Genomic DNA, 14084 nt, shown 5'->3' with positions numbered 1-14084 from the left:
CTTCATGCCATCATTTCCACTCTGCACTTTTTATACAAGATTAAATGGGAAAGAACTCCTTCCTTGATAGTAGCCCGTGTGCATCAGCCAAGATGCAACGTCGACAGAAAAGGCAGGGTGGTGAAGATCCAGGCCATTCATCCTGACAGCAGAAACAAATGTGTCTCACTTTTGCCCTACTATTTACTCAAGCAGAAAACAAAACAATAGAGATGGGAAAAGATCTGAAAGAGCTGTCAGAACAAGTGCACCATGCCCATAATTTGAAGGATTAAGGACCCCAAGCCGTATGTACTAACACAATAGCCAGAGCCATCGTGTTCACCGGGTTCATGGATTAGAGGGATGTTTCATATGATTCTGGTTTTCTTTTCAGTTCTGGTTGAACAAACATAGCCTGTGTGCTTGCAAATCTCTTGTTAGCAATGCAAAAAGTCAATACAATTTCCCTTTCACTACACTCTATGATTTTTGCGTTTGGAAAATATTTCAGTTGCTCTGTCTGGATGCCTTCACAGAATCAGCATGACTTTGTGTCTGGTTTAAATAGTGTGATGGTGAATGGTGGGAGCCCAGAAGAGGTGCCTGGAGTCAGTGTACCTGCATTGAGGCTGTGACACTGAGACACTGACCTGAGTTACAACACTTCATTTGCTTGTCTAAGCTGCTGTCTTATAAAGTGGGTTAGTTCACCCTTGAAGTGCACTTTGTTGCTCAGACTATGGCTATGCAAACGGCAGGGTTTGGGATCAGTGGTGTCACAGAATTTATTTTTTAAATGTCTTTATTTTACAAATAAAAAGATGCTGTTTCGTTAGTGCTGTGGAAAGTTTATCTGTCTTTGAGTGAAGCAAGGATTTTTCTTCCTCTCACACCACTGCCAGCATGCTGCTATCAAGCTCTGTCCCATCCAATTCCTGTGCCACCTCACGCAGCGGATCCCCATTCCAGCACTAAATGGCAGTATGCAAAGACCTAATTTGTGCCTCTTCCAACATAATCTAGAGGCACAGTTTGGGAATTTCATGGTCGATGTGATAAACTCTTGTCATTATTGAATGATGATTACAGAAGTCCCACAAACTTCAGTATGTTAGGAGTATTTTTGCCTATATATTTATTACAGATGAACGTTTGTCATTAACAGCCTACCAAGCTACATGGTTTGTAAATTCAAAATTTCAAGGGCGGTATGACAGCTCCTGGAACCAGCATGTGGACTCAAATCCTAGCTGTCTAGTGAAAGGTCACTTAGTTTTTTAAACTCATAGATCAAAATTTCAGTGGAAAGGCAGGGGGAAGCAAATGTGCAGTGTAGCCAGAGTCTTCCTAATAAGAAGGATTCTGACATATTTTTGAGCGCTTTTTGTTTGTGTTGCCCCATAATCCATTTATCTCTGTTTTCTCGTACCAGTTATTTAGCCATTACATTTATCTTGTTTCAGTGAGGGTATTTAGATTAGCATTAGAATTCCAAAGAACCTGGGTAATGTCTCAGGGTTGTAAGTGTGGTGCAGTCTTTGTGTTTGCACACAGGACAAACCCTTTAAAGGGAGAGATGCCTGTGAATCAGTATTACTGTGAAGGCTATTAGATAGTTGTTCTTACAGGCCTCTACCTGAAGTATATGCAGCGTTAGCCTCCTCCTTGTACTTGTCCTCGAGAGACAGTGTTCAAGAGCAAAATAGAGTTAAGTCCTTGCGCTCTGAGGCGGTTTGCTGAAGATGCAATCACTGTGGGGAATATTCATTCATTCAGCCTGGGCTGCTTCTGCACTGGATTCAAACCAGTAACTTTGTGATGAAAGATTTGCTCCCTCTGGTAACATAGCTCCTTGCAGGACAGGCTGAGTTCACTTCCTAACAAAACAATTGGCCCTGCTACACATTTGTGTTCATGCTCTCATGTTCATGTGTCTTCTTAGAACAACTGTTATGTTACTAGCTTGGCTGCTAGTAACGTGACAGTCAATTATATGGCTTTTTTTAATACAGCAGGGGCACAAGCAGGAAGACAGGCTTCCTGCTTTTGAGCAGAGCAGGAAGATAGGGCATTTCAGGAGACAAATGTTTGCTGTTTACAATACACTTAGCAGATGGGCATCTGTAAAGTCACCTACTGACAGCAGTAAGGTACAAAGCTCTCTCCTGTTACACGGGAAATGCTGGCTTCTTGCAGATAGTCTGAGTATGGTTTGATGGGGTTTTTATCCGTATGAGCTAAATGGTGCAGGCTTGTTTTTTGAGCATTTTTTGAAAGATATCTGCTCTTCTTTAGATATATGTTTGGAAAAGCTCAACAGGTTTTGAAAATTGAGTCATGTATGTAAGTATGCTTTCACTTAAAATCACAGTTTCTCCACGGTTTGACTTGCAGTTGGCTGTTGCCATGGGTAGGACTAGGTTGGTGGCCATGTCAATGCTAAGCTTGAAACAGACCGGACTCCTCTATTGCAAGCAGAAAAGACCTTCATTCGTGCATTCCCTGTGATCCCGTGGATTCATTTGTAGTGCTGCATAGGGTCCATAAGCAACTGTGTAGTCTTTCTATGGATAGCAGGAGTGGTACCTTAACAGTGCAGATAAAAATATGGTCTAGGACTTCTTGCATTGAGAGGTGCTAATGTGGTAGAAAGGCACAGACAGCTTTGCTTTGTGCTTCTGGTGGATCTGCCTGGATCTTCCCCACGCAAGAACCTGGAACAGAACAGCTGTTCTAGGTTGGTGGATTGACATTCCTGGATCCAGGTACAAACTAGCAAATCCTCAGTCTACTTAAATTAAAGGTACTTGAGCTAGTCCTTAGAAGCACTGTTTTAAGAGCAGACACAGGCAAACAACTCTTACAGACCCCAAAAGGGTAAGACTACAGTGATTAACTCACTGACTACCTACATCGCATCCTGGGCTCTGCCTCTTTTGCATGGAGATGCGTATAGACATGCACACTCACACACATTTTGCACTTCAGCAAGTCTCTAAATTGAAAATGAACGTTTCAGCTATTAGGTCAAGCCTGGACCTTGCTTTGAGTTATTCTCACAAACTGCTATTCTTATGATGCAAGGAGTCGTGGTTTTTGGGTTTTTTTGTTGTGTTTTTTTTTTTTTTCAGAGGGGTGGGAATATCAGTGAATAAAATCTCAACCTTTTTTTTCCTCCTTGATGCTATTTAGCCTAGGTAATACGAGGTTTTGTGCATAAGTGGGTTCAATGGTTTTGGCAGGATGCCACAAATTTTATCACCCTTCTCTCTGTTGGATGAGAGAGAAACAGACATTTATTTTTTGCCCAAGCTGGATTTCAGATTTGAGATTTCCTGGCTGTCCATTCTGCTCTGAGATGATGGTCACGTTCCTCTCTCCTGGGGATTGCAAGAAGCAGAGGGCTGCTCGGGATCATCGCCACAAACTTCCGGACCCCATCTGGAAGGCAGCAAGCCTGCCTTTTGTATGTATTAATCTCTCTGAAATGAAGGAGGTTTTTGCAGCTGCCCTTGAGAGGTTAGTGTGCTTTTAGACGGAGCAAAGTTTGGTGCTAAACTTCCTTTGCATCTTCTGGCAATTGTAGCCAAAATATGTTTGATCTTTTCTCAAACTAATTTACAGATTGAGATCTAATTAATTTCTTTCAGCAATTCCTTTGAATTATTTGATGATAATTTTTGATTCTTGGGTAGTGTTCAAGTAAACGTAAATAAACTAGATTCTTATGGCTGTCTATATTAAAACCAAAAGAACCTTCAAGGTGAAAAAGAAAGAAAACAGAACTGCAACCACTTAAGATGAAAAAAAGAACATGAGGTGTCATGACAGCCTGAGAAGGATGAAATTCCCTCGATGTCCACTGCGTTTCCTCCTTACACAAAGGCAGCACAGTCAGGCCTTATGTGGGTTGGTACCTTTGTGTGTTTTGTCCATATGCTCTTGAGCATGGTCTGGCTTTCCCTCACTTTTGCGGAGCACCTAAACTGATCCAGGAGTAGTTCCCTAAGCATTAATGAAACCAAAATGGTAATATTAATCCTATGCAATGCAGGGTGAATGAGACAGGGATTTATTACGGATTTTCCCTCTCCTCTATTTGGTACTTTTTTCCAGATGAAGCATTCAGTGATTTACCAGTCAGAGTCGTCTCTTCCCCCTTCCTTCATCTCTCCCTCCTCATTTTTCTGTGACTTGTATTACATAAAATCAATACAACGATGGCTGCGTTGCAAATCCCTTCATTTACCGCTTACTAAGCCTTGCACCTATCCGCACCGATGAAACGGCTTCCCCAGCCCTCAATCCTCAGCAGATTTCCCCACCCCGGGAGCCAACAGCGACCGCCCCACGCAACAGGTCGGGCAAGGGGCTGCCGCATCCCCCGCTCCCGCACTGCCAGCCGGGCGGCCGCCGCTCCGCTCACGCCTTCCTCGGGGCTGGGGCTGGTTTATTGTCTCCGACCGGGAAGCGCGGCCCCTCCTTCCTCCTCCTTTCCCGCGGCGCCGGCGAGAAGGGCTCGTTCCGTGCCGGCGCCGAGCGGGTGGTGCGGGCGGGCGGGCGGGGGGCGGCGCCCATCGGCGGCCGCCGCCTGCCGGGGAGCCGCGGCTGCACGGCCCCGGCAGCGGGGCTGCGGCGTCCCGTCCCGGCGGGCACAGAGGCTGCTGCTGCCGCTTCCAGGTAAGCTCGTCTGCGCGTTTAACTTTTCGGAGCAGCCAGGGCTTTCGCAGCTGGACGACACCCCCCCGCTCTGCAGTGAAAATCGCCTTGGCTCCATTTTATTCTTGGGCTTATTTATACCCATAAGGACTAGATGTTCTTTAAAGGGCCATTATGCTGTGAGATATTAGCGCCTCTCTCTATTTTTTCCGAGTATCTATTAGCGTCTCTCTATTTTATCCGAGTATGAAGATGCGGTTGGTGTTATGCCACAATTTTTGTTAGCCTTTATTCAAGCCTTGTTATTTGTGGGTAAAATAGGTTGCAGATGTAGAGAAGTAGATTTGGGAATGAGTTTCTTGTGCTTGTAAATAGAAATGTTATTTTTCTGTCAGTGGGAAGGGGGAGCAGAATACAACATTGCTTTTAGAATGAGAGAGAATGCACACGGGCATTTTCTGTGTGCCTTCAGACTCGGCAGACTGAGTGAATCTGGTATGGGGAGTCTGTATCTCCTTGTCCCAAGAGAGCTAAACCCAGGATGTATGCATTACGATTGTTCATTCATCAGCGGCTGCAGATAATGCAGTTACCAAGTCAGCAGCTCGTGGATGCTGCCCTGCTTGTGACATGCTGAGAATACTGTACTTTAGGAAGCCAACACTTGCTGTAGTTTGGATAAAACAGCAGCTGGGAATGGCAGGGTATGAAACCGTTGTGCCTTTAAGTGGCGAAGAGGCTACTGGTTAGTCTCACTCTGTCGTTTATGAGGATTTGTGTTCTATGTGCTTATATGCAGAGGTGTAAATACCTTTTGCAATTTGTTCATAAGAAATTCAGGAGTGAAAAATAATTTGGAGCAGCTTCAGGTATGACCATGTGCCTGATGAATGTAGATGGTTTAGACACCTGAGAATTCACAGTAGTTTTAATTAAATCCTATCACAGAAAGGGCTTCATCTAGGTCTTGGTTTTTTATTTACAGTTCAGATTTTGAAGCCTTGGTATGGCTACCTCTCTCCTCAGGTGTCTTGGAAAGGAAGGAGAAAAAAATGACCAGTGTGATTACCATGGACACAACTATCCCTTATTTATTTATTAGGGTATTAGGGTAATGAAGAAAAGTCATGCCTGCCCTGCTGTGCAGATCTCATTTCAGCAAAACTGCCTGTGCTCCTGCTGTTATCCATGTTTGATTTTTTAACCAGTAAGTGCCCTGTGCTTGTGTCAGTGGCATGGTTGCTACACCTCCACGTATGGGTATTCACTGAACCCCCCAAATCAAGGGGATCAGAGTGGAGCCCAGATGATTGTTAGTGGGATTTGTTCTAAGCAGAATGTTCTCTTTTCTACCCAAAGATCAGTGTTTGCTTACTTGTAATTGCTGCTGCTTTATTCTGTCTGGTGCTGCTGTTACTGCTGCTGTTCTGGGGCAAGATTTGGTACATTAGTATTTCATTTTTATGGATTACATTACTGAAAGATTGTTCTCTCTTGTATTTCTGGCTACCATGTCATAAAAAGAAACACTATCTGTCCCAGGCAGCTTCTCTACCTAGAAGGTCCAGGAAGGCAAGGGGAGGTTTAACTTGCTCAAGGTTACTAGCAGAGTTAGTACCTCTTGACTTCTAAAGGCTCCCCTTTTCTTGTTCAGTAGGTATACTTATCTTTAAATAGGAGGAGTTATTTTTAAAGATAATCCTCTTCTCTAAAGCAAATATTGATTGATAACACCGTAAAAAGAAATAAGTAGTGATATTTAAGCAATCAAAACACAGCAAGTGTGCCTTTTTTGGAATTCATCAGATGTTTTGTAAACAGAAACACACACATACACATAAGCTCATGCCTAAGCTGTCTACAAGAAGAAAGAAACATTGCCTAATAAATTTTACATGCCCAGAAGGCTAACGTAAAAATTCAGGAAGGTGAGAGTTGTGTGCTCCATGTGAATATTATTTGCAGCTTCCTTTTTCTTCAGTACATAAGTGATTCAAGAGTACAAATGTAAGGATTCCTCCAAAGGAAGGTCATGTGATAAACAGGTCTCTTCTTGTGTTTTCTGTTTGTAAGGGAGGGAAAATATTTGGGGGGGCGGGGGGGAAGGAGAGCTCACAGAGATTTCGAAGCACTCTGCAAGTGTTGAATTACGAGTTTACTGGTTTTGCAAAGGTTCTGGGGAAAAAACAGGAACGTTAAACCTTTGTGAAAATTACATGTCCCATTTTTAAGAACGTGCTCTGTGTATGTGTACTTGGGCACATGCATGTATGCACAGACACTTGGGTCACTTTCAAGAGATGGCAGCAGATATTGGTCACAGAATTTATTTATTCTGATGTGTTGCTGTATACAATGTGCTAATTGATGAAACTACTACAGAATGCTTTGTCTCAATGTTGTCCTGCAGCAGAGAGCTAGACTGGTTAATTACCTGTTCCTCTACATTTCTTTGGGGTTTTTTTCTATTTTCTGGTCCTTAACTTCACTAAATGTCTCTTTGGTCTGTTATAAAACATGGCAGATGGGGATACCAAAGCGGTGCTGTTGATGTTTTTGTTTGTTTTGTTTTAAGTGAAGGCTATAGTGTATATCTCCTAAGATGGATGAACAATGATCATGTTTTCGCTTTGCTAAGTCCTTTGAAATGACCCAGAGAGCTTCTGTTGGTCTGATCCTGAAGTCTTCAATCCCTTTCGTAGTCCCATTAATTTCTGTGGAGCTATATATGTGAATGAGCATTACGGAATTAGGTTGTACAATATGTATTGTTTGTGGTGCAAGTGTTAAGACAGGGTCAGCACTTTCATTGCTTACCATAATTTGTATCAGAGCAGAGGCTACCTATAGGATTATGGAAACTGTGCCTTTAAAAGTGGACAAGAAGGGTTCAGAAGCTTGTGTGTGTGTGTGTGTGTGTTAGAGAGAGAGAGATTTTTGCTTTGGATTTATTCAGCATTGGGAAATGCAGTAGCAGCATGGATAATGTTCAGTGTTCTTTAAAAATTGTTTTTAACTCAGGCCTTTGAAGTTCTCAGTCATGGGTAGGTTGTTTCATTCTTTGCTCTTACTAGGTAAAAGAATATGGTAGGACTTTTACTTGCTGCTCAAGATTTCTGAAGTAGGAGCCTAACAAAAGCCTGGGCTTTCAACAATGCTGGGTACCCAGATGCTTCCCTTAACTTTTTCCTTTTCCTTGGGTGATGGCACTTAGTCTGTATATCTAAATAGGGATTTATGAAAGTGACCTTTGACTACAGTATGATTTCAGCCTACATTCCTGTGCAGACTATACTGTGACTCTTCTACATGCCACAATATAAGCAGATTTGGGACTGACTTGGTATTTGGATCAGTTAGAGGAGAGGACTTGGGAAGTGATGATGTTGTGTCTTCACACTTAGCTGAGACAGTGCTTATCCAAGCATGGCAGTAAAGGCGAATGTGCTACTGGAGGTGTCTTTCAAAGAAGGTGTCGTGCTGATGCCATGCATGCTCAGGTTCTTCAGCACTCTGCAGTTCTTTTTGCATGAAAATCGATCCATGCCAAACTGCAGCTCAGACAGTGATGGTCTGCCACTCTGTAATAACTCTGCTAACTAGATATAGTTATGCCTTATTCTCCTTGTTGAGTGTGGTTGCTGAGTGTTGTTAAAACAGACCCTATGTGCCATCCCAGAGAGAAATGCTATTTAAATACTAGAAGGAATAATAATACCTTTATATATGCCTCTCATGGTCTCACTAAGATACCATGAAGCATGATTAAGTAATTTTGGATCCTGCATCATAGATGCTGTTCGTTCGAATGTGTTTAGACAAAACAAATAGTATTAGATGAGAATAATTAGGCAGAAAAACTGGTTTGTGATGTCCTTCTCGGATCAGACATTCCATATCTGAATTTGGGTGTGTGAAAGCCTGTGTGTCAGGCAGTATTTTATTCTCTCTCTCTTCCTTTACTTTTACACCTGTCTAATGTGTACAATGTAAACCTGGGTGTTTGGGTTTCCTACCCATTCATAGTAAGAGGAGATGATCTGGATTGATTTTTGGTTAAGTTTGTTCCCTATCCTGTGTGAAGTCTCTTTAGCAGCAGAATTATAGTGTAGCAATAAATCTGTTTCTTATCTACAGATGCCAGCATAGGTAGGCAACTCTGCCATCGCTTTGCAGCTGAAGGAAATGAGATGTGGAGAGGTAAAGCAATTTCTGCAAGAAATTACCTTTCGTATCCATAGCCAATCTTGTAACAGTTTATTGATGTTTGCCCTCTTCATAAACAATAAAATCTTTGAAGTGAGTGGCCTTATCTTAGAAAGCAAACTGTTGCTAAAATTATTCTTTGTTAGGAAGACTTCTGAAATGATTCCGCTTCCTCTTGTCCTGAGAACCAAGAGAATATTGTTCAGTACTGTAACGGCTGGGGGTTTTCAATGCCTCCATCAAAATGGGAAAACAGGAAACAGCAGCATGCATGAAAACTAATGTGCCTACAGGCTTGATTTATAGCTATTCTGGTCTTTGAAAGAATCAATTATTTACATAATGTGGATGAAATACACCCTAAGACCAGAAGCCTGTTCTGGTCTTGAATAAACACTGCAACATTCATTCACATAAGGAGCAGAAGTTATATTTTTCCTAGAGCAGAATGAACATAATTACGATGAAGATGACTGTGTGGAAAGAATGGCTGATAACAGAACATAAGTCAGTTTTTCTTTGTTTCTATGTCTGTATTTATCCTAGCATTTAAAGGTCAAAAGTAGCGGTTGTTCAGTTATTATTATGAGTTTTGTGAGTTTCAGCTCACTTTCCAGTGCCTGCAGCGTTGCTGCTACAAGAGACACCAGTGGTGGCCTTGCAGGAAGGCCAAGCCTAATGGTCCTCACAGTCAAATGCCTTTTGTAATCATAGGCGTAGTTGTTCCGAGTCAAGGAGGGCCAGTCAGTCATGTGAGGCCCTAAGAGAGAAAGGCCAGATTTAGGGATTGTGCACTTGGAATTTTGCACAGCTACATCAGTACCAGTAATGTCATGTAAGGTAGTGTTAGCCCTCACTTAGCTCAAGCCCACAGTTTAGAAGAGCTAAGAAAAAGCAATGAGCCCAATGTTGGAACAGAATCTTATTTGATGCAATGTAGAATTATAGCTGTCATTATGTCAACAATTTTCAGATCAATTAATCTGAGATTTTATACAGCATTTATGGTAAATAATGATATATTTACAAAACTCCCGGTCTAGGTGAATTTGTAGGTATGTATCCATTTACCATTGGTGTTATTTAAGCAAGGGATAGTACTAGATTGTACTAGGTCTGTTTCCTGCTTTCCATATTCTTTGTTGTGGTGTGATCTGTCTGAGGTCTTTAAATACTGTGGAAAACTGTTTGCAAGTGGTTGTTCAAATAAGACATGTCTTTGCAGTGGTGGTACTTATAACTCCCTTTTATTGGCTAATTTTGTCGATTTTTATGGAATAAAGTGTTGGTTTTACAAATGGTTATTTTTCTGAAAACTTGGGTGAAATTTATTTGCATATGAAATAGCTCTAATCCTCATGAAAGCCATTCTTGTGTTTTGGGGATAAGGCAGTCACAAAACATAAGTTGTACTGGGAGAGTAGCCAGTCATATAGCACTGAGCTCCACAAAGATGTGGTGGATATTGAAGTGTGGTTGGTAGTCTTTTGCTTAACTCCAAGTTAAGATTTGTATGGTCATGATAGGAGGCAGCCAAACCAGTGCTTGGTAGGGGGGGAAAAGCCAGGGAGACTAATGTGATCTGTTGGTATCTACTTTGTGCCTTGGAGGATGACCCAGGTCTTACATGCTGGGTAATGCCCTGGCACCTGGAGTCTGACATCATACTGTCCCTAGCAAAAACTCTGGATTGAGTGTGAGTTCAGGCTGCATAAAAATGCTACAAGTCTTTGCATCAGGTAATGTGAGACTGTGGGGTATTTTCAAATGATTCCCACCTCATCTTGCTTACCTGAAATCATCACTGCAAGGGTAGATGGCATTTCTAGAGGCTTTACCGTGTCAGGTCTCCTCACAGTGTCTACACTTTTCTCTGGGAATACCAGCAGGGTCATCCTGAGGTTTCTTCCAGGATGTAAGTGGATTCACTGCTCTAGACAACTCTGAGGATACAACCTCTGTCTCCAGAAGCCTTAGAGAAGATCTTTGTGTTAATTACAATGGAGTCCACTCCATCATGTAGTGTGAGGGATACTGCACGTAGTATTCTGTATATCATCTTAGAATTATCAGTCTTGTGTTGCAAAGAAAACTGTGATGAGTTACTGCTTAGCATCTCATACCAGTATAACATGTGTCTCAAGAAGAAATCTCAGAAACCTGTTGGGCACAAGTCTGCAAAATCCGGAAAGAATATATCACATACACAAACATGTTGGGGGAGAGTTAAAAGCTATATATGCTCCAGAGTTACACCTGAAATCAGGAAAAAATGATTAGTTAACTCAGTTTCTCCTGATGCAGTGTGACATTTGAAGGGCTAGAAATAGCGCACTGATAACACATTTTATAGGTGACTGGATGTTTAGTTCTGTTTCTTCTCTTGAAAGGTCTGTGCTGCCAGTACAGCTAGACTGAAAGCTCTTAGGATGATTAATTATTAAAAGAACCCACTAAATATTTTACACCTTTTTATTTTTTATCTTTTTATCTTACCTATTGATACTTTTCTTCTTCTAAGAGTTTACAACAGCAGAGGAAAAACTAATCACAAGATATACTAAGAACTTATATGGCTTCCTATAAAAGATTAAAAGAGAACAAAGATTGTGTAATAATTGTGTTATCACTTTAGCTTTGCTTCAGTTTCTTCTCGCTTTCTCTACAGTACCTCTCTGAGTCTGTTTTGTTGGGTAAGTAACCAAATACAATTTTTTAAATTTTTTTTTTAGATTTGTTGTACATTTATATGTCCAGCAAATTTATGCTACCCTTATGCAAGATGTTATATGAATGTAGAATAAATGCAAATCCGTGTGGAAGAAAGTTTGCTTTCTAGAAGGTGAGATGTGCCAAGTAAGTGTAGCATGGTGCTGTAAGACTAGGGTAGACACACATTTATGACACACATATGGTTCATGTCCTACCTCATCATATTATTAGGCACCGACTCTTAGTGTATCTGTCAGTTAGGAGTCTTTGAAGCCAACTATATAAATGCTTGAAAAATCATAGAATCAGAGAGCCAAAACCTGGAAATCACGTTTCCTCAGACACTGAAGACACTTGGATATGAATTTAGCATCTTGAGCATGTTAACAAAATACTTGTACAGTCTTTGCTCGCTATTCTAACATCTAGAAGCTTCAAAGACCTGTACAAATAGTGTGGTGGTTCTCCTAAAAGTGGTGCTTAGTTACACATATGGCAGTGCTATAATATAAACAATGCTTTTTTGTGCTCAACCTTTTCTTGCAGCAAGTTCTGTTTTATTGCTTGGATTCAAACAACACTGGCACCAACTAAGATCAAAGTCCTCATTACAATAGGCCTTGTGCAAATGCACCAGAGACAGCATTGACCCAGCACCCCCAGCTGTTGGGCTAAGTAAGTGAGAAGACTGGACATGGGAAGACTAGGAGGAGAACTGAGAGGCAGTGGGGCATAGGGCTGTTGACATGGACTCTTGCGTGAGGAATGAGATGAGGCCTGGTGGGCTGCCACCTTTTCCTTTCCTTGGCTTTGTAGCTCAGCTTTGGTCTGTGATCTGGCATCAGTGGACAGTTTGTGTGTTTGATAGTGAGTCCTCTCCTGGCTCAGGCAGGCATGAGACAAAGCTAGCGGTAGAAAATGCACAGACTTTCTAACCTGTCTTTCATAGCAGTCAGCATGGTTTTGTGAGACTTCCTCTGTGAAGACTTTCATAAATAATACACTACTCATTCAATCATGAGATACATTATCTGTAGAAAAAATGCCTGAAAATACTTAAAAAGAGAAGAAGCTTAACAACATTCACAGAGAGGTGGCTATCTTACTGCCTGTAAGATTGATACTCATGATAGAACAGATCTTCAAGCCTAGGTATACTTATTAACAGCAAGTTTTTAATAAAACTATTCTTAAAATACATATGATTTATTGCTTCAGTTTGCTAGGTGGTCTCCGGAACACTCTAAAAACAGTATCAGTATTTTAATCACAAGACTGTGCTTGTTTTCTTAAAAATGATTTATACTTAGAGAAATGAAACAAAGCCCTCGAAGACTATTTTGTATTACAATTCCTGGGTCACTATACCGCATTGTATAACAAATGGATATGAAAGGGGCAAATGACTGGCCATCAGTCTTTTTGCTTATGATACTCATGAATGATTTTAGACTTAAATAATGTTGCTCATGTTTTATTTCTAATTAACTGAGAAATGTGATTCATGTGTCTTTACATGATGGTTGTAATCTTGTATAAAAACACTAGTCTATATCTTGGTGCTAAAACCAATCAGTAAGAACTCTAAGAAAAAGGTTTTATCAAGCAAGTAAATTAGCTGGAGATTCCTGGGTTTGAAGCCATGGATGGACAGAAGCGAATCCTGTTATTTAGCTCTGAAGGGTGGAAAGTGGGATAGACTTAGCAGTCAGACGTTCCACATAAAATCATTTTGTTCGATGCAGGAAATGAATGAGGCAGAGGTGTTCCTTCTCCCTGCAGCTGGCTTTAACTCGTGGCACTCCTGCCAGTAAGTCTTTTTCCTCAATCTGTGTATTTTGTGTGGCTGTTTCTCTTTGGGTGGAATTTTGATTAAAAAGAATCCAAGTCTCTTGTTTTGCAATCAGATTGCTGGCAAGAGTAGCAGCACCTCAACGTCTGCCCTTGTCCTCTCCATTGCCTCCCTTGGAGGGGTGGTTATAAAATTAATGTCCTAAATGTGTGCATTTGTAAGGTTGGGAGATGGCCTCTGGAGAATCACCTGCTATTTTGTGAGGCCTCATTAAAGAGAGGACAACAACCCTTTGACATCTCACAGCCTTCACTTTTGTTCTTTCTTGCTGCCTTGCTTTGTTTTTTACTAGAACAAACAAGCTATGAGCACACTCAGAGGTACGTATTTGTGCGCACTGCAAACCATAGTGTCAGGCATGCGCTTATTGTGTTGACCTAAACAAATGTTCCGCTGCTGATGCTGCACTCACTAGAGCTCAGACACAGTGTGAGCTGTGGTATTTTGTGACTCATGCTTCATCAGGCTGTAACTGTTAGCTGCGTTCCAGCCCCTGCCAGCGCAAGAGACCCAAGATCTTATCCAAACTTTTTGGAGTTGATGGAAACAATTTCATTGGCTTCAGTGAACTAGATTCATCCAGAAAGGTTTTGGGCTGAGTTGTCAGGACAGGGAGGGAGTTAAATAATTTCTCCCTTTTGGTTTTTATATTTAAGTAAGTTGGTCTGGAATT

This window comes from Leptosomus discolor, chromosome 6, assembly GCF_034619465.1.
Source record: "Leptosomus discolor isolate bLepDis1 chromosome 6, bLepDis1.hap2, whole genome shotgun sequence".
NCBI classification, from domain to species: Eukaryota; Metazoa; Chordata; class Aves; order Leptosomiformes; family Leptosomidae; genus Leptosomus; species Leptosomus discolor.
Note: the sequence above shows the minus strand (reverse complement) of the source record.